This window comes from Pinus tabuliformis, chromosome 9 (genome assembly GCF_031772625.1).
Source record: "Pinus tabuliformis cultivar Carrire ecotype Pingquan chromosome 9, CPIR1, whole genome shotgun sequence".
Taxonomy (NCBI): domain Eukaryota; kingdom Viridiplantae; phylum Streptophyta; class Pinopsida; order Pinales; family Pinaceae; genus Pinus; species Pinus tabuliformis.
The window spans coordinates 1,329,076,703-1,329,104,615 of record NC_142307.1 but is presented as its reverse complement, the minus strand read 5'-3'; the positions used below and the strand labels follow the sequence as shown (position 1 = coordinate 1,329,104,615).

Genomic DNA, 27,913 nt, shown 5'->3' with positions numbered 1-27,913 from the left:
TGGGATACTCCCCCCCAACATATGGTGATGGAGGGGACTGATCAGGTGGGAATGATGATGCCTATCTAGATGAGTTTGTGGAGAGTCATTGTGTTTCAAGTGCTAAAATAATGGATTCAAGAATCCAATCCTACTGACACAAGATCTTGCAAAGGATTATGAGGAGACGTAGGGGAATATGTGCCCCCCAATTTTGCATGGATATATGTAGCATGCTATGGGCATACAAAATTTATTTAGAGTAGTGGAACTCCAAACACATTCTGATAATGTCATTCACCATTTGGTTATGCTATGGATGTCTTCTTGTGGGAAGAACGTATGATGGGTTTCGTAAGAGAAAGGAAATGGTGGATTACCAATCTCGTTTGGCACTGCATATATGAATCAAATGGACTAAATTTATGGGTTCACATATATGTTGTCACTATACCAAAGAGTGGCTTCAAATACAATGAATTGAATCTCACCTAGACAACACGGTGGTTGAACAACAACAATTTTTAAGGGACTGGGTTATTTACGTAAGAGGTGGGAATGATTAAGTGGATCATGCCCAAGGTGATCTAGAGTGACATGGGACTCTAGATGTTATTGAAGGTGGCGAAGAATAATGGTATCAGAGTCAACACTACCAAATGCACTATGAGGGTGGGGGAGAATTTCTTCTCGTGGACTCTATAACATGGATGCCCCCTTACCCAAACATTGTATGGTAATGTAATGGCCACAAGGTGGATGTGGTTTGAATTCGTGGGTTTGAAGTAAGGGATGGTTGAACAAATCAACCTCACCATGGATGAAGTCTATGGATTCCACAACATATTTGTCATGGGTTTGTTACAGAAGGAAGTACACATGATGGTGCATATCATCCCATGGATAATCATGGGTGGTCATGGCTTCCATGATGTCTTCATCAAAATTAAAGATGGGGGGATGGGAGGAAGAGAGACCACATGATAAAGAGGAGCTACCTAAGGCATATTCATGAAATACAAGGTTCACATGTGCATCGTCAACATTGGGAGACTGATGACTAGTAGATGTGACATCTACTAATGTTGAGACCAAAGTGTTCGTCAAGAATGTTCAACAAAATCATGATAGGAGATATCAAGAGAGTCCCAATGGATTGATCCCATGGATGACGACATATAGAGAATAGGGATGTTACTATCTGTCATCTTCAAATCAGTAGGAGGGATCATGATGGATGGTTGAGAGACCTCATATTCTGGCATGGAGTGGGAACAGAACATGCAGGTAGAGGAGAGGTGGAATCACTACGAGCAACATATAACTCACGAAGCACTTGAAGCATATCACAAAATTCTTTGAGATGGGGAAATGATGAGAATAATGGCCATAATTATCACACAAAGCATAAGGGTGATTCATGTGTAAGGATTTGTTCTTCTTAGATGACACAGGTAAGGTGACATGAACCTTAGGAATGTTGGAGTTAGGAAAGGTTTTAGAGATCGAATTCTTGATATGAGGGAGTTCAAGACAATTATTAGTGGCATGCCCAATAACATCACACAAAGTGCATGGAGGAGTAGGCTTTGGAGGCTTAGGAGGAGTTGGAGTTGGTTGGGGTACCTTGTCTTTGGTTCCCCTTTTTTGGGATTTCCCCCCCTCAAGAGATGCTTTCACAACAAGAGTATATTCTTGTTGAGGTTTTTGTGGAGTTGAAGCAAAGGAAGGGGTAGGAACAACAAGTTGAACAAGGGTCAAAGCAGTGTAAGGTTTGAGTTGATCATGGGGAGTCTTTTCGAGAGGATCAATGTACCAGAATGGGATCCCCAAGGTAATGTTAGGTAAACTCAATGTAGCCATGACAGGGGTAGAATAAACTCTAGGGGATACGAATAAGAATGGTATCTGACCAAAAGGGTAATGACCTGGGGGAATAGCTCTGAGATGGTTAAGACCTGGGGGAACAGTTCTGGGTGGGAAAGGACTAGGAGAGATACCAGTAGAAGGAAATGGAACTTGAGGAGTAATACCTGAAGGTTGGGTTGAGTTGGGAAAAACAAGCCACGAGGTGTTGGCTATTGTGAAGGCATACCAAACCACTTGTGGGCAGTTGGTGATGCTTGAAGCATGTAAACACTTGAAGGCCTAGGCTTTGAGGGGGTAGGTGGTGGACCATAAGAAGCACCAAGTAGTGTGGAATATTTGTAGACAACATTATTCCCATTCATTGATGAGATAGTGGACTTATGGTAAGTCTAAGACTTAGGATCATAGTAGGTAAACTAATCAATAGTGATGATATTTCCATTATGAGGAAGGCACAACTTGCGAAAGACTGTAGATGTGACATCAGAAATGGCATAGGTGTAACTACAACCCAGAAGGATGTTATAATATAATGGGGCATCAATGACCTCGATTTCAATGGAAATTGTCTTTACGACAATAGTAATTGGACAGTTGCGACATAAGTCGAGGGGCTACGAGGGATGACCGTCCCAAGCACAGAGAGTGATGGTGGATTGGGATAGTTTGGGTGAACTAAGTTTCTTCCAAACACTAGTAGTCATCACACATGTCGAGACGCCTTCATCTATGATACACTTTTGAACAATGGCATTTATTATGGAGCCTGGGATTTGAAATGCAACGGATGAAGGAAGGGGGGGATGTTCCAATTTTCAACATCAAAGACAATCATACAATCGTCAGAAGGATCCGCAACACCCAAAGAAAATAGTATAGCTTTCCAATGGGATGGGAATGTTTGGAGGACTTCCAGCGTTGACATGGCAGCAAGAGATTGCACCAATTCATCTACTATGTTATAGGTATGGGTGGATTTAGAAGAAGTAGTGTTTCAAGGTAATGGTCCTTTGGGGATCTTAGGGATAACCTCTACCTTAGGTGGAGGGATCTATAATGTACCATTTGATGAGAACAGAGGTTGAGTGGAAACTTTAGGTTGGGAATTAGTTGATGACTTTGCAGGAGGCTTGTCATATTGGTGCGACTAAGTCTAAAGGTTGACTTGTTCGGTATTGACTTCGTTAGAATTCATCATAAGGATCCGGCAACCATTGTGACCAAATTGTGAAGGTGGAGGAGCTGCATGACCTTGTGTAGGTTGAGTATCAATATATCCTTGATGAAGAAAAGGATTGGTAAGCACAATCGGTTGAGATGAAGTAGGAGGAGGAGGAGGTGGAGCTATGGGCTACATTCCTCTATGATCCAAGTGTCTCTAGAAAGGCTCAAATTTCAAAGTTTTTGAATATCAGCAACATTGGCATCAAGTTTAGAACTTGTCATCACGAACCCAATGATGTGAAACGACACCTCAATTGGAGTCTGTATGACCATTTTATGACTAGCAGAAGTTTGCAAGTCGTAATGGGGTGTGGAACCCACTCAAATTATGTGGGGATGAAATGACCAATAAGCCTTCAACCCATGGAATGCCAACATTGGATTCCTATCCCTCCAAAAGGAAAAAAAAGGACATATTATAAAATCATATAAAACAAAAAAATATATTAAATAACCATATAAAGTCAAATATGGTTATATTAAAAGGGCATATGGTTTTTTTCAAAATATATATGGAGTTGATTATAATCAAAATGATGAATATTTTAAGTAAAGGGAGGTTGATTGTATGCTTATAAAAGACATATGGTTATATGGTTAATTCAACGAAATGTATGGTAGCATGGGATATAAGCCATGTTAAGCCAAAAGTTATAATCCCCGATGGAAAAGACATTTGACGGCTTATAAATAGAACAGACAACACAAATGTTATTACATATGGGTGGCTTGTATTGATGCAAGTAAAAAATGAGGAAGCCCGCAGGCTTGAACCCAGGACTCCCCCCAACAAACCTACTTATTATAATTTCCGCCAACCGTTATGCTAGCTAGGTTGGCTTGGGTTATAATGCCCAAAATATGTACGTAAACCATTTGTTCCATTGCCCAACCAAGGGAGTTGAGGAGGAACCATGAGCAGGACCACATGGAACCCAACCCAGGCAAGGCACAGTTTTCGAGATAGAGAATATTCTAGGGAAATATTTTATAGAATATTTCCATGCAGAATCTTGGGAGGAATCTTTTAGATTCCTTTGGACCCAATTTTTGAAAGTGACAAAATTATGTTGAGTTTATACTCAAATTACTCAAAATTTCACCAAGTGTTTGATGGTGCAAAAGGTTTTCTGATCTGTTTAGCGGATTTTCCATATAAAGAATGTTGAAGGCAAAACCATGACACATGAATATGCATGGAATCTAAAAGATTCCCTGGAGGCCAATTTTTGAAGGTGATAGAACCAGGTCGACTTTATACTCATTCTTTTCAGTTTTTCACAGGGAACATGATGGTCTGATCATTTTCATCATCTGAGCAACAAAATTTTAGTTAATCTACATAAAAGAATCTTTGGGGAATCTTTAGGATTCCCTGGGGCCCAAAAATGAAAGTTTATAAATTAGGTCGACTTTATACTCATTCTTCTCAGTTTTTGCAAGGAACGTGTTGGTGTGATTAGTTTGTTCATCTGAGTAGCTGAATTTCAGTCAACCCACAAAAGAAAATATATGGGGAATTTTTAAGATTCTTGGGGAGCCTAAATTTGACTGAATCAGAAAAGGGTCAATTTTACAGTCAGATTTCATGATTTTTCGCAAGGAATTCAATCATGTACTTCATTTGTTTTCAACAGAGGTGTGCATTTTCAGGACTCCCCAGATGTGGAGGTATAAGATGCACTGACGCCATGTATTATTTTGATTTTTGCTAAGATGATGCTTTGATGTTGAGATCCTTGTCTACTAATATGTTGTAGGATCCTTGTATGCCACTTCATGTGAGAGTTTGGTATCTTGTCATATTGATGGAGAGCTTGTGTGAGTGAGAGTTCTTATAGGAGAACGTCTCGTGGAGAGACATGCCACTCTATTTGAGGGAGTTATTCCTTGCGTTGCCAAAGAACACATCATGTATTCATCATCATCTTGCAACAATTAATGAAGCGGCCTCCCCACCCTTGACATCGGGCCCAGAGATGCAACCCACACAGGGTGATCTCCACTATCAAGTTGTGTGTGTTCTTTGATTTGATGGTTGCATTTATGTTTCCACTTTGTTAAAGTCTGCACATGTAGTTTTTCATACTCTTTTACATGAAATTTTACTAAAATCACAAAAGTAAATATCTTGGTCAATTTCTCTAGCTGAGAGAATCTAGATCAAGTTTGGTGTCAGAGCGATCTTCTCACTAATGTGAATTGCGAGTGTGAATCATAACGAGAGATTGAACGTGCAACAAGAAGGAAAATGGAGGATCAAAAACATCTCTACGAGAACCTCCTCAGGATGGAACACATGCTAGATATAATGTATGAAATTTATGATGAGAAAATAGAAAAAGAGGAACAAGTGAAAGAGAGAGCAGAGGAAAATGCTCCATCTCCATCTTCGGGTGATTATTCATCATCTTCTCATCATTCAAATGAGGAGATTAATCAAAGCCTTCAAGTTGAGAACGCTAAATTGAGGAGACTTATACAAGAAGCAGAAGAGGAGAAGCAGAGATTGCAACTTAAATTATGAGCCATAGAAGAGGCCTTGGAAAAGTTGAAGCGTAATGAAGGCTTAGCGAAGCCATCATCACCAGCCTCAGAATCAACAACTGAGGTAAATAGTGTTGATAGTTCTTTAGTTTCATTTTCACATGATGTTATTTCTGTTGGAAGCGTTGAGGTACCCATTTCAGGGTTGGGGTACACTAAAGGAGAATGCTCAAAGGTAATAGAAGCAAGGGGTTCTTCAGACAAAGAATCCAAGCCATTTCCCAAATCATCAAGGAAAGAGAGTGATGGGAACAAATCACAATATTTCCATGACAGTGCACATTGCAAGGAAAGAGTTAAGTCAAGATCTCATCGCCAGGCATGTACCAGAGATAACCAAGAGAGGTATAAAAAGTCTCATTATGCTAATGTTAATTGTGATTACAAGCACATTCTTAAGGATGAACAAAAATTTTGGCATAAAAAACCATGTAGTTTTTGTGGCTTGTATAACCATGTGGTTGTCGAGTGTTGGAAAATAATGGTAGCAAGAGAGAGGACAAGACATGAAATGCCTTCTCCACATCAGGGAAGGAAGAAGGTTAAGCAAGTCTGGAGGAAGAAAACTTTTGCAGTCATCGCAACAGAGATGGACATCAGAGAGCCACATGTTGGAAGCTCCATCTAGAGCATTGTCTCAAGGTAAAGTGCCTATGCAGGAACCAGTTAGAATATTTGTTCAACAAGAAAATCAGCTCCAGGATGATGACCCATTCACTTTGATTAGAGAAAGATGGTTTTATTAGATATAGTAGTTTTTCATACCATCTAATTGTAAATCATATGTTGTGAAATGATTGTAAAAGTGATGATGTGTTTTCCATCACTTATGAAAGAAACATGATGATGTTTTTAGCCCTTTTGTTGATAGTTGGGGTATCGGTTTCTATTATGATGTAAACTTGACCAAAGAGTGTGTGTTATAAACTCTTGGAAAGTATGGGGATGCTTGGGTTATGATTGGTAACGTAATTGAATATTTAGTTTGTAAAGATTGTACTACATGTTTGTAGAGGATGCAGGTGTTAGTTCATCGTTTATGGCTCCAAATAACAAAGGTGAAGGAGAAGCAAGTGTGGCTTGTTAGGGAACTTGTTGTGAAAACAAGGGAGTACAATAAATTGCAGATTGTGTTCATGCTTTTGGAGGACCAAAAGCTCCTCAATGGGAGGCATGATCCAAGTGGCTCCATAATGGTTCAAATTTCAATTTTTTTGAATCTCAGTAACATTGGCATTAAGTTGTAGAACTCGTCATCATGAACCCAATGATGTGAATGACACCTCAATTAGAGTCTGTATGACCCTAAGAAATTTTCAAGATGTATCAGGATGTGGGACCCACTCAGCTTATGTAGGGATGAAATGACCAATAGGCCTTCAACACATGGCTTGCCAACCTTGGCCTGATAGCCCTGCAAAAACACAAAAAAAGACATATATTATAAACTCATATAAAACAAAAAAAATAATATTAAATAACCATATAAAGTCAAGTGTGGTTATATTAAAAGGGCATATGGTTTTTTTCAAAATATACATGGAGTTAATTATAACCAAACCAATGAGTATTTTAAGTAAAGGGAGGTCAATTGTATGCTTGTAAAAGACATATGATTATAAGGTTAATTCAACGAAATGTATGGTGGCATGGGATATAAGCCATGTTAAACCAAAAGTTATAATCCCCAGCGGAAAAGACATTTGACGATTTATAAATAGAATGGTCAACGCAAGTCAAAATGGGGACGCCCGAGGGCTTCATCCCGAGACCTCCCCCAACAGAACTACTTATTACAATTTTCGCCAACTCTTATGCCAGTTACGTTGGCTTGGCTTATAACGCTTAAATTTTTTAAATAAACCTTTGTTCCAATGCCCAATTGAGGGAGTCAAGGAGGAACCATGAGCGAGACAACACGAAACCTAGCCCAGGTGAGGCACAAATTTTGAGATAGTTAATATTCCAGGGAAATATTCTATAGAATATTCCCATGCAAAATCTTAGGAGGAATCTTTTGGATTCCTTTGGAGCCAATTTTTAAAAGTGATAGAATTATGTCGAGTTTATACTCAAATTACTGAGAATTTCGCCAAGATTCTGATGGTGTAGGTAGTTTTATCATCTGAGCAGTGGATTTTTCAAAGATAGAATGTTGAAGGCGGAACCATGACGCAAGAATCTAAATGGAATCTAAAAGATACCCTAGAGCCCAATTTTTGAAGGTGATAGAACTAGACTGACTTTATACTCATTCTTCTTAGTTTTTCATAGGGAACGTGATGGTGTGATCAGTTTCTTCATTAGAGCAGCATAATTTTAGTCAACCTGTAGAAAAAACCTTTGGGGAATTTTGAGAAATCTTTAAGATTCCTTGGAGGCCCAAAAATGACAGTAAATTATTAGGTCAACTTTATGTTATCACCAAAAAATGATCACCTAGCCATTTCCAACTAGGTGGATCGAAATACACCATGTAGGATCAATTTAACCTAGTAAAATCACTTTCATCATGGGAAATAATTTAGTAAACCATTTTTATTAAATTGTTTTTTGATTAAAAAAAAAAACCCATGAGAATAATTAAATAAATCATTATTTATTTAATTTTCTCTATGAATAATTATTAAATCATTGTTTAAATAATTATTCCTTGTCACATTTGACTAAATCCCCTAGGAATAATTAAATAAATCATTATTTATTTATTATTCCTTATTTCTATTATTGGAATAATTGCTAAATCACTATTTAATAATTATTTCAATTTCACACCATTCTTAATCCTCGCGAGATAATAAATAACTCATTTTATTTGTTAATTATTTCGAAATAAAAATATTTGACCATTTTGAATATCTTTTCTCTCTCCAAAAAGTATAATAAAGTACTCCTAACAGTTAGATCTTGATTTGGTCAATATTATTTTATTATTATCCATTTTCGAGATTAACTCAATACTTTGTTATAAATAGGAGGGTTTTCAATTCATTCTTCAACATGATCATTATCATCGTCACCATTATTGTCTCTTTTCTTTTGAGCTCCCGTTTGAGTTATCCATACTGTTATGGGTTTTTCACACATTAAGAGAGAACATCGATCACTGAAGCATCAAGGACATCAAAGGACCCATCCCATAGAGGGGGATTTGCAAACCTTTTTTTGTAGATTTCCTTCACCAGGTACTATCAATAAATAATTTATCCATTTAAAGTCTTTCCATTTGGGTTATTGCATTGGATATCTTTACTGTTGTTTTCTATTCCAGATCGTATATGATTTTGTTGCAGGTTTTTCACTTTTTATGCAGATATGAATTGTAAACAACCACAAATTATTGTTAGGGTCACTTATTACCTAGTGACTTAAATGAGGTGTTTTTGGTACACCTTCCAATAAATTTCACACTAACACTTTATACTCATTATTCTCAGTTTTTCACAAGGAATGCATTGGTGTGATCAGTTTGTTCATCTAAGTAGCTGAATTTTAGTCAGCCCGCAGAAGAGAATCTTTGAGGAATCTTTAAGATTCTTGGGTGATCCCAAATTTGACCGAGTTAGAAAGGAGTCAAGTTTACAGTCAAATTTCATGATTTTTCACCAAGAATTCAAATGTGTAGTCAGTTTTTCCAACAGAGGTGTGCATTTCTAGGCCATCCCTAGACGTGGAGGTATAAGATGCATTTATGTCATGTATTCTTTTGATTTTTGTTGAGATGATGCTTTGATGTTGAAATCCTTGTTTGCTACTATGTTGGAGGATCCTTGTATGCCACTTCCTGTGAGAGTTTGGTATCTTGTCATGTTGATGGAGAGCTTGTATGAGTAAGAGTTATTATACGAGAACATCTCATTGAGAGACATGCCACTCTATTTGAGGGATTTATTCATTGCATTAACAAAGAACACATCATGTGTTCATAATCAGCTTGCAGCAATTAATGAAGCGGCCTCCCCACTCTTGACACCGGGCCCTAAGACGTAACCCACACTGGGTGAACTCCATTATCAAGTTGTGTGTGTTCTTTGATTTGATGGTTTCAGTTATGTTTCCTCTTTGTTAAAGTATGCACATGTAGTTTTTCATACTCTTTCACATGCAATTTTCTTAACATCACAGAAGTAAAAGATCTCGGTTAATTCAGTTAACTGAGAGAATCCAAATCACTCTAGAAGTAGCTGCTTGAGCTTCCCATACTTGACGCATTTGAATTAAAAGGGGACACTCATGAGTATAATCGAAAAATACACCAAAACAGGCACAAGATTTATTCATACAAAGAGCATTTTTTTCTTGCGTTGTCCTCCTTGTTGTTGGGTTGCAGGATTAGGCTAGCTTCCCTGAGGGGCATTAGGTGGTGGAACCTGGTTTCCCTGATTACCTTGAGATGGTTGGTTCCGGTTAAATTTCCCCTTGTTCGTTTCTTATGGTTGGGGGGGTTGGTTGTGCTCTGCTGAGCATACACGTGAACTTAAGGAGGAGGTTTCTATTGTGGCAGAGGTGGAGGAGGCATGGGGAGTTGGGGCGCTAGTGCTAGAGGGGATGGAGTATTAGATGGTGCATATGGATAGTAAGGAGAGGGGGAAACATTTAGATAAACAAGTGGAGAAACAACTAGCCCCAGCATCAACTCATGTGGATGGGGATATGCGTATGATGTGCTTGGACCTGGATAAGCATTACCATGAGAAGTATTGGGAGGGGGATAGGTGTAAGAGGAACTGGTCCCCCCATGGGGTTGATCATAAATAATTGAAGGTAGAGAATATGGTGGAGGTTGAGGGTGTTAAATTGATCTAATGATACCATCTACAGTATGAGAGTCGCATTAGTAGCAACAAACTAAGGTAGATCAAGAATGACAATATAAACATATCTTGATTGTTCATAAATCAGGTCATATTTCAAAGCTACTTGGAGCGTATCTTCCTCAGACTGGGGGAAGTGGGAAGTGACATATTTACCAATGGTAGCCAAAATTGATCTAAGGAAATAATCTATATAGATACGGTCTTCACATTCATGAGCTTTACATATGCTCCTCCTTGTACGCCATTATTGAACATGGTCTGATAGGAGGGTTGCAGAAGTTTGACGGAAAGAGGTCAAGAGTTCAATACCAGTGTCATATCGGAGAGGTAAGTAGAAGTATGACAAAAAATATTTGGCTAGAGTCGTGAATATGGAATGGGAGGCATGCAGTTGGTACACATACCACTTGGCAGTAGCTCCAGTAAGTGTGTTGGAATAAATGAAGATGAATGGAGTCTTCAGTGATGGAATTAGATGAACACCACATATGAAATGAGCGAACATGATTTGTGGGATCTTCTCCAAGATTACCTTCAAACTTGGGGATGTCAGAAGGAATCTTAGCAGGAATAGGAGGCCAACTAGGGTCATGGAGAAGAGGGTTGTTGATGAGATGGATGAAATCAGGGAGGTTCAAACCAGTCATAAAAGGAAGCAATGGAGTAGGAGTGACCATATCGGTGAAGGTTCCACTTGTGGGGTTACTTAGGTTACCACCTTGGTTACCACATGGGTTTCCCAGACCTACGTTGGTGCTTGACATGGTGGCAATACAGGGTTGGGAAGACATGGAATCAAAGGAATAACTAAAAGAATCATAATAACCATAGTTAGAATGATCACTCAATGGAGGACTAGGAATATGAACTCTAACTTGATGAGGAGGAGTACGATGTCCTACAGGAAACTAGGGGCGAATGCCATGAAGTCTTTATGACAAATGCCTACGGAGTGCAATGATGTCAAGACAAATATGACTCAATAAAATAAAGGTTGATGATAAGAGAAAAAGAGAAACAAACAATAAGAAAACACCTAGTGCAATGGTGCCAAGTGTAAACTAACTATATTAAGATGCTACTCTAATTCAAGAAAATGTGTCCTATCAAAGAAAAATGACCTCTAACCTATAGGTGATCTAAATCCTCAAACAATTCCTAAATCTACTATTTCATATGGCCTTCCAAAGGACTTCTTACTTGACATAATCTGATCCACACAAGCAAATCTATCTAGAGAAAGGTGGAGTAGAGAACCAATTGTTACCCATAGTTAGTCCTATAAGGTGTTTTCCTAATATTGGTCACTACGATTACCTTTGTCCCATGGGGGTGGTCGAGTCTTGATCTTCTTGGTGGTCAGCCACCACACAGGATTCCCTGCCATGGGTTGGGTAGCCCCGAGGAGAACCGCTTGCCCGATGACCTAGCCTAACCCCCTCTAAATTGGATTTTTGACACACTCTATCTTTGGACCATGGAATGGTGAAGGATTTTGAACTCCCTAATATGTCAACTTCTATGTCTCAATGTAAGTGATCTATGGGTGTTATTGGAAGCCTATCCCACCAATCCTACGCCTAAAATACACTTATTGTTTGGTGCTAGTGCCCAAGTGGGCTTAATATATGTGTGTTGAATTATTAAGGTATGGTGTTTCAAGTTTAGGCTTGGCAGTGTTAACCAAGCTCATGTTTGCTTAGGGTGTGAGTGTGTGAAAATGATGTGTCAAGAGGATGAGTTAATTGAGCATGTTTTATGATGCGATGTGCTACTGAAAATAAAATGCTAAAATAATATAAATAATGTTGAAAATGGATAGAAAAATAAACAACAAATCAAGCACGCAAAACCACACCCAAAAAGGTTATCAAGCAACTAAGCAAGAGAAGGAAAACAAGCTACTAAAATACACATAAATGGCCTCAAATATCTAATGTCAAAGGGACTATGATTTAGAGGCACTAATCTGCTATATATGGTGCTGACACACAACAAAAATCAGAGGTGAAAAATGTTGTAAAGGATAGGTATGAAGCTCCAAAACCTAGGATACTCAAGGGGATCCTAAGGGGGAAAGGAAAACCCAAATTCTAAAGGGAGAAAAGGGTAAATAAACCCATTCAATTTTAAAATAATGGATTAGACCCTACAAACCAATGGTTGAAAATGTTGTACCCTAGACTCCTCAACCCAACCAATCTTTTCCTAAAAAGGCGGAGGTGTACTCTAAAACCTAGGGGGGTTTTTCCTTCCTAAAAGAGAAAATATAAGAAAATATAGGCCTAGGGGAGACTTAAAAGGAGATAATAAACCCTTCCCATTCCACACACAACACTCTCATCAATTCTAGAAATTTTTGAAAAATTCTCGGAAAAAATTCAAAACGTAGGTACTGACCTGGAAACAATGGAAAACACAGAAATTTGGCCAAATATCTAGGGCTGAAAAGTGTGTTTTTTCCCTGGACTTTCAGTTGGCAGATCTCACATAGATGTTGTCATCTCCTGCTCAACTGGTACCTGTGACCTGTGGAAAAAAACCGGAAAACCACCAGAATCCAAAATTTGATAGAAATAATAGAGGGATAAAAATAGAAATTGAGAGGATAAAAATAGCTGAAGAAAATAATGAAAACAACTGAAATGATAGTCACCAAGGATATGAATTAGCTCACTAGTGGAGTCTCCATTTGTTGACGACAAATGTAGCTAAATACTAAGTGGAGACGCCATTTGTTAGTGTAAAGATTTCAGGAAGATGTACCAAAAATACTTCACTTAAGTCACTAGTGACAAGTGACCCTAACAACAATATGTGGTTGCTTATGCTTCAACTCTGCAATAATAAAATGATAAAACCCTGTAGCAAAAAGTTTGTATGTGATCCAAAATAGAAAAAACAAGAAATTTCCAATGTAAGAACCCAATAGATGAAGATTTTTTAAATGAATAATATTTTATTAAAAAATATGGTGAAGGAGATCTACAACATGGGTCTGCAAATCCCCCTCCGTGGGATGGGTCCTTCGATATCCTTGTCCTTTAGTGATCTATTCTCTCTCTCAATATGTAAAAACACCCAAAACAAAAGATGGAATTCAAGTGGGGTTTCAGAGGTGACAAGATGATAATGGTGATGATGATAATGATCATGGTGAAGAATGAATGGAAAACTCTCTTATTTATAACAAAGTGTTGGGTTGACCTTAAAAATGGAAAATAATAAAATAATATTGACCAAATCAATATCTAACCATTAGGAATACGTTATTATATTTTTTGGAGAGGGAAAAGATATTCAAAATGGTCAAATATATTTATTTAGAAATAATTAACAAATAAAATGAATTATTAATTATTTGGCGAGGACTAAGAATGGTGTGAAATTGAAATAAGTATGAAATAGTGATCTAACAATTATTCCAAAACTAGAATTAAAGAATAATAAATAAATAGTGATTTATTTAATTATTCCTAGGTGATTTAGACAAATGTGACAATGAATAATTATGAAATAATGATTTAATAATTATTCCTAGAGAAAATTAAACAAATAATGATTTCTTCAATTATTCTCATGGGGTTTTTAATTTTTAATAAGAAATAATTTAATAAAAATGGTTTATTAAATTATTTCCCATGGTAAAAGTGATATGGTGAAATTAATCCTACATGGTGTATTTCGATCCACCTAGTTATCAATGGCTAGGAGATCATTTTTTAGGTGATAACAGGATGGAAAATGAGGGTTGAGATCCCAACATCACTGTGAGGCTCATCAATAATAATTGATAAGGATAAATTTCCATTTTCGACTGTGACTTCCCAGAACTTAAGAGAAAATTGACCATCAACCCCACCTCCTAGAACTATCATTTCAGTTGTACCCATTACATGCCCATCTATTGATCACAAAAATAGTGTGTCGACATCATGAGCATTCCTCAAAACTGTAAATTGTGAAATGTGTCTTGTGCATTGGCACAATCATAATTTCAGTGCATGGGCAAGTGTTGGCACAATGCATGATGTCATAGCATTTCGATGGGTTTTAGTGATGCTTTTGTCACATTGCCTCATTCTTAAGATTAAGCTCAAACACGTTGCCAACACTATTAGTACATGGATTCTAGTCATCTCAAATGTCAAGCAACATGGTGTGATATTATTTTTTGTATCCCTTTGTAGTTCTTGTGACATAAATGCTTGATGGGTTGTTCTCATCGAGATTTATAAACCTTTAATGTAGTTTCATCATCGAGCAAATTTAGAACCTAACACCTTTACAAAAGGAAAAAAAAATTCTTTGATATCAGTTTGGATATGTATTCAAATAAACTTTATTTATTCCCATGTTGGTATGCATCCCAATATGTTCAATGCCATTTTAAAAGTCTTACACATAGCTTTATATTGGTATGGTGAGAGTTTGTTTCCTTTTTGTTCTTGCAATAGGTCACAAATCACAAACTTAGTTTGCAGTGAGAAACCACTACGAGCTTGACATGCGACTTTGTGACTGGAGGAGGTCACAAACCAAACATTTTCTCCTCAGTGAAGTGGACATTACTTTCTGTGAGTGTATGTGTTTCCACATATTTCCAGTGTTCTCCTTGATATCCATTGTCTTTGGTATTTTTCCTTTCGCCTTCGCTGACCTCTGGTTGCATCGTGCCCTTTTCATGATTGTGTACAATGTTACACCCATGCTAGGAGTATCAATCTCCCTTTGTGACTTGGTATTCCATTTTTAAAAGTCAAACTTGGTGGTCAAAGGAAATATCTTCCATGCAATGCTTCTTCCTCTTATTTTCACAAAAAAATGGTAGCTCCCCTTCAGGATAGATGGAATTATAGTGCACTTTTGCCCAAAATCTCAAGGATATCACTCGTTTTGAATGTTGAACTTTTGGTAGAATTTCAATGAAGAAAGTATCTTTGAAGGTTGTCACCACACATATTTTAACTCCATAATAATTAGTAGTAGCTTACAAAGTGACATGGTCACCCCATTTGAACTCTCACTAATTATTTTTAGATACTCATCATATGTCATAGGTACATATCCTTCATACAATTCTAGTTCGTATTTTAGTCGATTAACAACATGTCGCCTAACAAACTCATGATGTTGAAGAGTTCTCCAAAATTTATCAGAAAGTGCTTGAAACTGGAATTTTCCATCTTCGGGAATTTTAAGTCCAATAATATTTGATGGTCCATGGTTGCTTCATCTAGTGTAGGAATGTCTCCATTAATCCAAGGAGTATGAGGCACAAATTTCATCTGCATCAATCTTTTGCCAAATTTGCCATTCAAAGCAAAAAACTCATCTGAAAGCTCAAGAGATGTATAGACATCCTCATAACCATCTTGAGACCTTCTTTCTAGAATTGAGCACGAAATTACAACCTCTTATTCGTGACTTGATTCTTGTTTTTCCTCAACATTCCATGCACCTTCACTAGATATTTTTTGGCTTGGACCAAGCCAATCTTGTGCAAGAATTGAGGCCTGTAAATGATCTTTAGCAGGGTGTGGGTCACCTGATTCCTCCACAGCTACTAGATGAGATAATTCTTCTTGAAGAGCATGTGTAACGATCTCATAATTTTCTACATTAGTGATCTCTCATGGCAATTGAGTTTCAATAGCCTGAATCCTCGATATACAGTAGTGCCACTCAATTAAGTGGCATTAATCTCATGACCTGTATTGGAAAAATAATCTCCATTAGGAAGACAGAGACCCCAGTGAAAAACATCTAGATTTGGCTCATATGTCACCATTTGTTCATGTAACTTAGTTTCCATTGAAGTATCGTTGCTCAGATAAGGACCTATATGTTTAACTCAAGGTTTAAATCAATGTACCCTATATCAATTAACTGCAACTTCAACTTGTAAACTTGTCTACTGGTAGAATATCAGTCAATATTATATATGCATTGACTACATGAATATAGAAGACACATACACAGTAATACAATCACAACTACTTCACTGGTCCTTATTGTTCAATCTCAACCTTCTTCATTCAATATATGCCCAGTGCAACTCCATTCAAATTCCTGCAAAGAAAAAAAAAGGGAATAATTAAAACAATGAAAACAATTTCATTTGGGAAAATTAAAGGTGATAATATAATTACAAATAAATTATATGGGTAGAACAAGAGATGCTCAAATCCGAAAATCAACTCAACATTTGGGCACTTTAATGGGCCTACTAATTGTAAGAAACTTTGACATTATGTGCTACCCATGGTGATGAGGAAATTATAATGTGAGTGCCTTGAAGTGAAGATATATTCTGGAGAATGAGGATTAGTTCAAAGCACAGTAGGATCCTTGATCATGACAATGTAGGTTTTTGAAGATGCATGAGAGGGGACTCTTAGGACTTGGACATTCGCAAAGTGTCTTCGTTTCATTCCAATGCACATGGTAGAGAAAAAGGCTTGCGGGTGCAGACTTCTAATAAATCATTAAAGAAACAAATGCCCTAAAACGCTAATGCAATCATAAGGTTACACGAGATAAAACATGATGAATGAATGAAATATGCATTGCGTGAGTATGTGGATTGCTAGGGTTTGATAGAAATGATTCATGGTAAATTTTACCAATAAAAACCTAATCATAACCCTAATGGCCTGAGGCGAGTGGAAGAGGGACCCAAAATTTTGGGGTGTTGTTGTAGCGGCTACAACAAGGTTTTAGACAAAGAATTAAGGAGGAATATTTTGAGGGGCCAACCACTATTTTGGTTGGATTTCAAGTGGAATAATAGGATTTGGATCTTCAGACCATTATGTCATAAGAACCTATTGAGGATGTTGTAGTTACACAAGAACCAAAAGCTGAAGCAAAATGGGATGGAAAAAATCAATTTGTTGTTCCACAAGAACCTGTTAACGATCTTGTTGTCACACAAGAACTAGTAGCTGAAACATAATAGACTAAAAGAAAACAAATTATTGCTCCACAAGAACCTATAAATGATGTTACTTCTCCATAGGAACCATCAACTTAGATAGTGAAGTAGATGGAGGAGGGAAATGAAGAAATATTGCAGGAAGTTATTGAAATTTCCACTGTAACAGTAGTAGATACAACATCATTAGAATCTAAAGAGTCGTTGAAATCAACATTTTTGCTATAAGAATTAGATAAATGGAAGAGGTTGGTAATCTTAATTAAAAGTGAGGTTGTCCCTTTGACTAAACATAAGGAGATTATTGACAACCTTAAGAGGACTTTGGCTAAGAATTTTTTTCTTCAATACATGATAAATATTAAAGAAGAAAGGAATAAATAAACACTACAAGTGGGAGAATTCCAGGAAGTAAATTTATTATAGAAATAAAAGGAGCACATGTGTGAGCTTGTAGAAAGTGCACCGAGTTACAATATTCCTTCTCCTTCTTACCCCCTGTATCTGCAAGAAAAAAAATTCCTTTTCCAATTAACAACAATTAAAGAACAACAACCATATACAATAAGATAAAATCAAGCTTTCCTGGAAACTTTCTAGAAGGCTAATTTTTCACGTCATTCCCGCAAAATTAAGTTAGATGGAAGGTTTCATTTGATACTTACGAATGCGAGAGTTGTGAAAATACTTATTTGGAAAGAGCTAGGGCCTTCTCAAACTATTTCCATGGATCACAATAGGATGTGGCAATACTCAACCACTAGAAATATGCTGATGGAAGTTAGGAACGCGATTTTGGAATGTTGTCTTAAGAGTATCAGAGGTTTGAGATAGAGTGCATTGGAAGGAAGTAGGGTGATATGGGAATCTTGTAGAGATGAATTAAGGAATGAGGACCGTTACTATTTTCAAAAATGTGTAGATGAATTTTATAGGGTGCACCAATATGTAGAATGCATCAACTTGGTTGGTATGGACTTAGATTCAGATTCCCACTTATTTGGCTTCATGTTTACAAGTATCAACATTTCTATGAGACAAATGGTAAATTATGGGAAATGGATTTAGTTATCTCTTGAGGTTACAAAGCACCTGATGAAGATACAACAAGAGCATATGATTTATCAAAACTCCGTTCACAACATGTTGGAAACCAATTATAGAGGTTTTCATGAGGACATACAAATGTTTAAGTTGGGGGAGGGAATGTTGGGATGCATAATTGGAACCTTTTTGTACCCATTTCCATTTTGACTCTCAAAACCATGCATTTTCACTCTGACAACCATCATTAACTAAAGTATGCTTCCTTTTTATATGTCATCCTCATTATCTAGTTTTGATTGTAATTTGACATAAAAGTTCACCGATTTAGACTATTTATTAACGAATTGATAAAAGGTTATTTTAGTTTGTGTGGCTTGTTGAGATGTTGTTACAAGACAACATTTTCCCCAGTTTTTCCTCACCAAGGATGCAGCAAAGTCTTTGTTGTCATTTTTGATACACATCGAGCTTATTTTGGACACTATGTTATTCTATGTTTAGTAGCGGAAATTGATTTGGACAAATACTCGATCATAGCCAACTTGACTATTGAAAGGAGGAAATTATGGAAAGTGAAACTGAATCAGCTGAAATAATTAGGATTCCCAATTGATAAATCATTTTAATTTAGAAAATTTGTTACAACTTTGTTTCAGCTAGGATAATTTGTTATCAAAAAATTATTGTATATTCTCAATTTAGATCACGTGAGAATCGAGAGATTCTCATGATGATATTTCTTTTTTAAATTAGGGTTGTATTATGAAATCATAAAATAATGTACTCCTTACCAATGTGGCATGCATAGATAGGATCAAGGTGGGAGTACCAACATTGTAATCTCATACTACAACTTTTCATTGATTCAATCTCTACCATTCGTGGATCCATATATTTCTCTTGATTAGCTTGTGTGATGTGTAAATTACCAGACCTTACTAAGGAGGAAGGGCACTCCTTCCTAGTAGGGATCACTCGCTAGAGAGGTATTGTAATTGTGTATTTAATTTCTCTCAGTTATGATTTATGTGTGATTTATTGTTACTCCTATAGATCTTGTTCATGCATTAAGTGATTGTATAATTATAATCACTATTATTGTGCAAAAAATAGGTCTTGGACCGATCCCTCCATTAGTTGATAGTTACTTTATTATTATTATTATTACACTTCTTTGGTTTGTTTACTTCATTGAATGAATGTTTTAGCAATTGTATTAGTGTTGAGTGGTTTCCAGGAGAGTTGTTTCTTTTGAATAAGAGTGATCATGTGACAAATTGTGATTTATTCTACAATTGTGTGTCTTTTCTTTCTGCAAGTGTGAGAAATGTTTGAAGTCTGACAACAAGATTTATTTGAGTGTGGTGAGTGATATTACAACGATTGTTTTTCATTTCATTAGTTATAGTTTTTATTCATTCTTGCATATACTTTTCATGATAGCCCTGAATCAAAAATCCTACCGATTGACAAATTATGTGAGTTGGATTGGTTATTTTGATTAAAAGGACAATTGATCCTCCCAAAAATGGCATAGCACATTGTTCACTAAGCACATAAATATTTCAAGTGCATTGGTAAGTCCAAAGGGAACTACCACAAATTCATAATTCCCATACTTTTTCCAGAATGGATGTCTTCATTCTTAATGCACACTTGGTGATGGCCTAATCTTATATCAATGTTGAAGAAGACTACTTCTCTCCTCAATTGATGAAATAGGTATTCAATATGTGGCAAGGGATATATATTCTTAATGGTTACTTTATTTAGTTTCCTATAATCAATACACAACCTGAATGTGCCATCCTTCTTCTTAAAAAATAATATTGGTGCTCCCCATGGAGACACACTTGGCCTTATGTAGCCCTTATTCATCATATCCTTGAGCTATAAATTTAGCTTAATTAACTTTGGAGTTCTCATTCTATATGGAGCCTTATATACTTGATTTGCTCCTAGTACTTGATTTGCTCCTAGTAGTAATTCAATGGAGAAATCCACTTCTCGGTGAGCATGAAAACTTGGAATTTCTTTAGGAAATACATTTTTGAAACTGGTTTAAGATAAGACACTTTAATAGAGTATCATGGTCATTTTACTTAGTATTATTGGTAATTTGAATGATGAATAGTATAGATCCCTTCTTGTGACTCCTTTTAGCCTGTATGGTTGTAATTAGCTTGACTAAGATAAGTTTCAAGTTTCCCCGCAATATTATTCTCTCCTTGGTCTCATCAAGGCATTCAATGACTTTTTCACAATGATGCACTTTCGTGTGATACATGAACAACCAGTCCATTCCCAATAGTGCATCATATGTCCCCAGTGGAAATATATTAAAATTCACACATGTTGGCATGCCACTCAGCTCAATTAATTGACATGCCTTTACCAAACACTCGACTTTCCTTTTGTCCCTATGGCCAATTGCACCAACCACAGTTCCTCATGCACGTTTTTGCCTGATCGACACTGCTCTATAATTTATGGGTTAATATAACTAAATTAGATCCTGGGTAAATTAAAATAGAGAAAATTTGATCATAGATCATACCTTCCATTTCAATTACGGATGCTTGATGATCGACCTACCTATCGTCTATAAATACAAAAATCCTAGGCATGCTCTAAGCCACATCCCCCATAGTATGGGATTTTTGTGCATTATATAGTCATCGTCCATTTCTCCCTTGATGAGGACAATCCATCTATCGATGATTCTCTCCACATGTCCAACAATTTAGGGTTTCTCTCCTATCACCCCGGCCTTGGTCTCCCACAGGATGATTATCATGACTTTTCTTAGCTGCGTTAATTCTTTGCTGGGGTTAGCCTTGATAGGTTGTCGTTATGTTTTCCTTTTAAACTATATTCTATGGCCTCCACACTTTATTATGTCCCTTTCCTTATACTTCATACCACCTTTTATTTGCCAATCCTTCTTGAATTTTGACTTATGTCATGACTATTCACAACAATGCTTCAATTTTTGGATTGTGTCCTATAAGATCTTGGGCTCATCGAACTTAATTCTATCCTTGAAATATTGTGGCATCTCATTAATATACCTCTGAACTTTATCTTTTTCATTTTTAAGGTAGGGGACATACCTCAAAAACTCTAAAAATTTGTTTGTATACTCCTCATCTGATATTTGTCCCATACTGAGTTCATAGAACCCCTACCTTTCTAATAGGTCTTTGTTTCTGAAATTTTCTTCAAACTCACTTCAAGATAAATCTTGTTCTCTTATTTATTTTACATTCTTTAGATATTCCCACTAGATGTCAGCCTTGCCCTTCAAGTTGAATGTTTCCACCTTTTCTTTCATATTCTTAGAGTAGTTACGAACTATGAATTTTCTTTTCATCTCAAGTAGAATGCTTCCACATCTTCTGATTTCTTTACTTCCCCATCAAATGTAGGAGGTTTGGCCTAAGTTAAATTAATCTGGCACATATTCCTTCTCCTTCCTTTTTTCATGATGATGATGATTCTTTTTGTGAGTGTCTTCATGTTGTTGTGCATGGGTGCTTGTCCTTTTATCTGGAGTATTCAATAGAGCACCTCCTTTCAATGTATCCTCACTTGTCAACTTGTGCCTTTTTGTATATCTTATCTCATCTGCTCCATTATTTATTTATTTATGTTTTGTGGGATCTGAAGCGTTCCTAAGGCTATATCCCTACTCATGCAACTTTTTCCTTTACAAGTCTGAAAGGTTCTGTAATATGAATTTATTCACTTCTACTTGCCTCTCTTGCACTCTGAAAATTATTTCATTGTCAACTTTGCAACTCCTTATTCAACCCTTAAGATTCTCAAAGTATCCATCTAGTTAGGAGAGCTTGCCTCTCCTCTATGTTTGACTGATGTTTTTCTTCATAACCGTACTGATTTGTCAGTGCTATAATGCACCATTTCGATCCTCATTTATTTTAGCCTTTAACATCTTTTTATGTGTTTTCATACACAAGCATAGCTATTAGATTAAAAAAAATAAAATGCATAATATAATTCCTTGCCTTGGCTTGTTATTAGGAGTTTGTTGATGTAATGCTAGATAAAACAATACACCCAAAGTTAACACATTAATAAAAATATAAATCATGTCAAACTATCAGTACCATGCTACATGCATGCATCACAATGAAAATGCATTAGTCAAAATCTAAAATCAATCCACATAGCAATAAGGTTTTAACACCTATCACATTTCTCTAAGGCCTTGTATGATCTCCAAAGGTCTATGGCCATTTAAAGATTGATCTTAATATGCTGCCTTAGATTAGGCCCTACCATTTTTCACCCATGTGGACCCGATGTGGCATGCCAAATAATTTCCAAATCATCCTCATGTGGTTGCCACCGTGGCTTTTCCATGTCACTATATGTGTACCCCCTTACTTTCTCGACATAACACTCACTTACATTTAATGAACAGACCTCCCCCTTGGCCATATGTATATGTGGATACACTTCAGCCAACAACACCAACCCAATCAAGCAGACCCCTCCTTTACCACATAATCTTGGGCTTACAACCTTGACCATTTATTTTTAACACATCCACATAGAACCTCTAGGTTCTTGGAGAATTGGGATGGGAATCCCTTCCCATGTTAATTGACAACAATAGTTCTTCGTCCCAAAACATGCATCCCAGATTATTTGTGCGATGTCCCCATTTCAAAACTTTGGGGTGACTTCATCATTCTTGACCATCAAGGTGATGTTTATTGATGTCATACCCTCCACATGTTATTCCGTTAGGTTCCATGTCACTCTCCTTCCATTCAATACACCATGTAGGCCATGGGCCCTGCCAGACTCTTGGCCTTTTCAAAACACACTTTCTATGTTACAAAGTAATTGGGGTCCCTCTCCCTTGTCACACAGAGTGTTAGTTAATTGGCCCCACCATGTCATGTCATCCCGGGAGTTCCTCCTTAAGCTCCCTTGAGACCTTAGGGTACTAACCTCTAGGGTCATCCAACGATGAAATATTGCTTGCAACCATTAATGGCCTTGATCTCCTCTACCTACGTGTTTTGTCATGACACCTGATCACATGGATTAATAGGGCTTAATGTCATTCCTCCAAATCCTTAATGATGTCTAGCTCCCACATATTACAAGTTAGAATGAGCTAATCTTTTCTTAAGGCCTCTAGTGCAATAACGCATGTGAACATGCATGCAAGCTCATCAAGCTATCCCTCATGAGCTTAAATGGTTTCAGCGTTGCTTGGAAACACATATATACATATTTTTTTATATGGAGCAGTGTTCCCCTCCTGAGGTTAGCCATGAATCAACCCATGTGTGTTAATAACAGTCATATGTGTGTATGTACCACATGTACAATTTGGCCATCCAAACATATACTTTCTTGACCATGTATACCCAGTCGTAGCCCAAAACCATCCCTCCCAATATTTACATGGACTCGTACCAACCCTTAACATCTTATAAATATGAATATATATATATAGATATATACTGGACATATATGCAGTCATTCACGTCACTATCTCTGCATATACATATATGTATATACACTTAAGCCATCAAGCACCAAACCAGTCAAGCAAGCCCCTCCTTTGCCATTTAATTTTAGGCTTACAACCTTGAGCATTTATTTTTAACGCATCCACACAAAACCTACGGAGCCTTGGGGAAGCAGGATGAGAATCCCTTCCCATGTTAATTCATGGAAATAGTTCTTCGTCTCGAGGCATAAGTCCCATACTATTCGCACAATATCCCATTTTCCAAATGTCGTGACATCATCATTATTGACCATTGGGGTAATTTCTACTGACATCATACCCTCCACATATCACTCCATGAGGCACCATGTCACTCTCCTTCCATGCCATACACCACATAGGGCATGGGCCCTACCAGACTCTCGACCTTTGCAAGACACATTTTTTTCATTACAAAAAAATTTGGGTCTCTTTGCCTTGTCACACAAATAGTAAGCGAACTGGCCCGATTGTGCCACATTGTCCTAGGAATTCTTCCATGAGCTCCCTTTGGGACCTCAAGGTATTGTTGAAGCATTGAAATCCATTGCGACAACATGGGGGAAGACCACCTGGTCTAGACCTTAAAGCAGCTTCTTTTCCATTTAGAATGATGGATCCGACTGGTTTAACTAGGTCCAGTTACTTTTTATTAATCTCCAAAATGACTTAAATTATGACTTGCATCCATAAATGGAGAAGAGACATCAGGTCAACCCTCTTGTTGATCAGGCAAGAAAGTGATCCTTAAGTTGATATAGGGCTCATCCAAGCCACAACTAAAGTTTGCCTCTTCAAGAAGAGGACTTATAAGAATGTAAAATTAAATATAAATGCAAACTTATTCTATAATGCAAGCAAAAGGAACTAAATCCTAATCCTATCTCAACTAAAAAGATATAGATCTGACCCAACTGAAATCAATATATTTAAATGATTGAGATTTAAATGTCTGGTTTATTATGGATATTAAGCTAACAGAGTAGTTCAATTAACTGAAATTATGAATACCGAGTCACATTCTATTAAGAGATCTCTTGACTGAAATAATCATCCAACAAAATTTAGTAGGAAGTTCACAAAAATGATATTGATTGTTTAATCAGGGATTCGAATAATTAAACAATAATATGAGGAAGAAGTTAACAACATATTATTATTTGTTAAACCAATATTAAAAGACAGATTTATGAGTAAATCGTTACTTAGAAATCAGAATTCAACCTATAAGAGCAAAGATAAATAATAACGTATGATTGAAATAAATTATTCATACCGACAAAAGTGCACAAATATGAATAAAATGACACATTTCAGCCATCATAAAATGAAACTAGTATTTAAAACAGTGGTATTAGAAATATCAATTTATTGAATCAATTTATTTGACTTTGGTCTCCAATAGTCCTTTACATTTCTTGAATTTCTGTTGTTACAACAAGAGCTACAGAAGTGCAAACTCTGCCCATCAGACATAATTCAAAATGTAAAAGCAAAAACCTCAATAATCCCCAGATCTGAGATTTTCACTCCTCTCAAATACAACTCTAAATCCCTATTACAAAAGTGATTTTAGAATTCTAGAATTGCACAGAAGAGAAGCTTTTATTACATTCTACAACCTGTTATTTATAATATTTACGAAGGAATTCAAAATAGGAAAGTTTGTTGAAGAAGAAATCTGTTTAATCAATTTTCATTGGCTCAAAATTCATTTCTTATATTGTTGGAGCCTTCTCATTGATTGAGATTATTTTCTATTCATTTCTTCGACTGTTTTCCTACAAAATCAAATAAAAAGAAAATTAAAATGTAAAAATAAAATCAAAATGTCAAATCTGGAATTAAAACAAATATAATCAAATTCAATTAAATAAATAATTGAAAAGGAAATATGAGCTTTATATTAATGTCTGTGATAATTTAATTGGCCAAGGATATCATTGACGAATGGGTTTTCATTCAAAAGAGGTTTGGGCAGATGAAAATGTAGAAAATGGAACTCTGAAAATTAGTATTATTTAAAAATTCGGAGCTTGATATTCTTCTGAATGTTACACCCAATAAATGATCAAATTTGTTAATGAAAACTCCTCATGAATGTTCTCCATGATTTTATCTTTCCAATGAGCTGTCATAGGCCTCATTTGGCCAAGTAAAATTCAATCTATGAGTTTCCAAAATTGATGAATCAAATCTATCAGAATTCTGGAAATTCTATTGCCTGGACCAAAAAATCAAAACTTGTTAATTAAATTCTAATCTTAAATTAAATTGTTGTTATTAATTAATTAATAATAACTGCATTATTAATTTCTTAGTAATTATATAATTAACAAAATTAATTAAAGATTTTAATTTAATGATTAATTAAAATAGTATTATCTTAATATTATAATATTATGTATTATATATAATATTATATTAATTTAAAAAAATTTAAATTACAAAATATTTAATAAATATTCACGTATTAGTATTATTGTGAGGAGAGTGGAGAGAATAGGTGTTAGTGAGGAGGGTATGGAGAGATAAGGTGTGGAGGGAAAGTGGAGTGATAAGGGATATGACGTGAAGGTGATGGTGAGGCGAGTGAGGTGGAGGGATAAGGGATGAGGGTGACGTGTGGTGATGTAGGCCCGGGAGGTATAAGTAGTGTGAAAAAATTATAATTAAGAAATTTAACCATTGTATGTTTTCTAAATCGTGTATTAGAGTTTTAATTCCGGTGCATTAAAAATAAAAATAAAGAAGTTGTAATATACGATTTGTGGTGTATCGTAATCGCAATATCGTGTCATAATTTTTTAAAATTGCAATTCTTGGAAGGAAGTAAGTGATATGAAGTGAAGTGGGGTCCACGTGAAATTAATAATCCTACAAATTGGACTATAGCCATTTTGCAATTTTGAGAATCTCGTCTTGGTAATTTGTTTTAAAATAATAAATTAAAGTAAATTACCAAGATTCTAAAACATGTTTTCATCCGTTGTATGATTTCGCTGGGACATCTTGTAGCACCGTTAGTGAAAAAATGAAAAATTAATAAAAATTAACTAAAAGTCAATATTTACAATGAATGACTTTTGAACTTAATTAGTTACAAAAATTGAAATATTATACATTTATTTACAATTTTAGTCCAGGCGAGAAAATGATCAAACTTCAAATTAGTGTCATTTACAAATCGGTTGACCAAATGAGGCGAAACAAGTATCGATGGAAAGATTATGAAAATTCGGATTCAAAGAAACAATCAAAATATAAATCCAAGAAAAAAAATAAAATAAAATAAATAAATAAATAAATAAAAGAAAAGAAAGAAAGAAAGTGAAAAAAGGGGAATTTTTTTAGTGAAAATTATAAAATGTGTTTTGCCAAAAATTAATGGAAATGGTCTCCATTATTTGAAGTAATGGGGGGTGTTGGGTTTTCCCTACAACAGGTACCAACCTCTAGGGTCATCCAACAATATAAAATTCCTCGCGACCATCAACAAACTTGATCTCCTTTCCCTGTGCATTTGGTCATGGCACTCAATCACATGGATTAATAGGGCGTAACACCGTTCCTCCAAATCCTTAAGGATTTCTAGCTCCTACATAGTACAAGTTCGAATGAGATAACCTCTTCCTAAGATCTCTAGTGTAATAATGTACGTGAACATACATGTAAGATCATTGAGTTGTCCCCCTTGAGCTTATATGTCTTTGGCCATGCCTGGCAACACATATATACATATATTTTTATGTGGATTAGTGTTGCCCCTCCTAAGCTTAGCCTTAACTCAGCCCTTATGCGTTAATAACACACATATGTGTGTATGCAGCGCATGCATAATGCGACCTTGCAAACTTATACTTTATTGACCATATATACATGGTTGTATCCTAGAGTTATCCCTCTTGAGCTTTACACAGACTTGACCCAACCCTTAACTTCTCATGTTATGTAAATACA

General features: G+C 36.1%; 1 pseudogene; it reads right to left on the bottom strand.

Moving 5' to 3' along the window:
• Positions 1-15,195: 15,195 nt before the first annotated feature.
• The window catches only part of LOC149153423 (OVARIAN TUMOR DOMAIN-containing deubiquitinating enzyme 12 pseudogene), a 99,860-nt pseudogene continuing 87,142 nt past the window's right edge, over positions 15,196-27,913 (bottom strand).